Here is a 2,371-nt window from a genome sequence, read left to right on the forward strand (position 1 = left end):
AGGGATGCAGGGATAGTTTAACTTATGCAAGTCAAAAAATGTGACACACCATATAAACAGAATTAAAAACAAAAATCACATGATCATCTTAATAGACACAGAAAAAGCATTTGACAAAATCCAGCATCACTTTATGGTTAAAACCCTCAGCAAAATAGACATAGAAGGGACATACCTTAAGATAATAAAAGCCATCTATGACAAACTCACAGCCAACATAATACTGAACAGGGAAAAGCTGAGAGCATTCCTGCCGAGGACTGGAACAAGACAAGGATGCTCACTTTCATCACTTTTATTCAACATAGTACTGGAAGTACTAGCCAGAGCAATCGGACAAGGGAAAGAAAGAGCATCCAAATCAGTAAATAAGAAGCCAAATAGTTGCTGTTCACCAATGATGTGACTGTATACCTAGAAATCCCTAAAGACTCATTCAAAAAGCTCCTAGAATTGATAAATGAATTCAGTGAAGTTTCAGGATACAAATTCAGTGTTGACAAATCAGTAGCACTGCTATACACCAACAGCAACCAAGCTGAGAATCAAATCAAAACACAACCCCTTTTACAATAGCTGCAACAGAGAAAAACATATTTAGGAATATATATATAACCAAGGAGATAAAAGTCCTCCACAAAACACTGTTGGAAGAAATCATAGATGACACAAACAAATGGAAGCACATCCCATGGATGGGTAGAATCAGTATTGCAAAAATGACCATGCTGCCAAAAGCAATCTATAAATTCAATGCCGTTCCCATCAAAATACCATCATTCTTCACAGAGTTAGAAAAAACAATCTTAAAATTCATATGGAATGAGAAAATTGTCTGCATAGCGAAAGCAAGACTAAGTAAAAAAAAAAAAAAAAAAAAAATCTGGAGGCATCACATTACCCAACTTCAAACTATATATACTATAAGGCTGTAGTCACCAAAACAGCATGATACTGGTATAGAAATAGGCATGTAGCCCAATGAAACAGAATAGAGATCCCAGAATAAAGCTAAATACTTACAGCCAACTGATTTTTGACAAAGCAAACAAAAACACAAAGTAGGGAAAGCACACCCTATTCCACAAATGGTGCTGGGATAATTGGCAAGCCACATGTAGAAGAATGAAACTGGATCTTCATCTCTCACCTCATATAAAAATCAACTCGAGGTGGATCAAATACTTAAATCTAAGACCTGAAAGCATAAAAATTCTAGAAGATAACATTGGAGAAACCCTTCTAGACATTGGCTTAGACAAAGTCTTCATGACCAAAAACCCAAAAGCAAATGCAACAAAAACCAAGATAAAGATATGGGACTTATTTAAACTAAAAAGCTTCTGCATAGCAAAAGAAATAATGAGCAGAGTAAACAGACAACTCACAGAGTGGGAGAAAATCTTTGCAAACTATGCATCCAATAAAGGACTAATATCCAGAATCTACAAGAAACTCCAACAAATAGCAAGAAGAAAACAAACAACACCATCAAAAAGTGGGTCAAGGACATGAATAAACAATCCACAAAAGGAGATATACAAATGGCCAATAAATATATGAAAAACTGCTCAACATCACTGATTATCAAGGAAATGCAAATCAAAACCACAGTGTGATACCACCTTACCCCTGCAAGAATGGCCATAATCAAAAAATCCAAAACAATAAGTGTTGGCGTGAATATGATGAAAAGGGAACACTTTTACACTGCTGGTAGGGAGTAAACTATTACAACCACTACGGAAAACGGTGTTGAGATTCCTTAAAGAACTAAAAGTATATCTACAATTTGATACAGCAATCCCACTACTGGGTATCTACCTAGAGAAAGTCATTATACAAAAATGATACTTGCACACACATGTTTGTAGCAGCACAATTTGCAATTGCAAAAATATGGAACAAATACAGAATGAGTGGATAAAGGAAATGTAATATATATATATATGTACACACACACACACACACACACACACACCCCCCATGGAATACTACTCAGCTATAAAAGGAACAAATTAATGGCATTTGCAGCAACGTCGATGGAACTGAAGACTATTATTCTAAGTGAAGTAACTCAGGAATGGAAAACCAAACATTGTATATTCTCACGCGTAAGAGGGAGCTAAGGTATGGGAACGTAAAGGCATAAGAATGATACAGTGGACTTTGGGGATTCCGGGGGAAAAGGTGGGAGGGAGGTGAGGGATAAAAGACTACACATTAGGTAGAGTGTATACTGCTTGGGTGAAGAGTGCACCACAATCTCAGAAATCACCACAAAATAACTTACTCATGTAAGCAAACACCACCTTTCTCCCAAAACCTATTGAAATAATTTTTTTTTTTAAAAGAACAGTGACCTTGAAAA

The sequence above is a fragment of the Theropithecus gelada genome, chromosome 5 (genome assembly GCF_003255815.1).
Source record: "Theropithecus gelada isolate Dixy chromosome 5, Tgel_1.0, whole genome shotgun sequence".
Taxonomy (NCBI): Eukaryota; Metazoa; Chordata; class Mammalia; order Primates; family Cercopithecidae; genus Theropithecus; species Theropithecus gelada.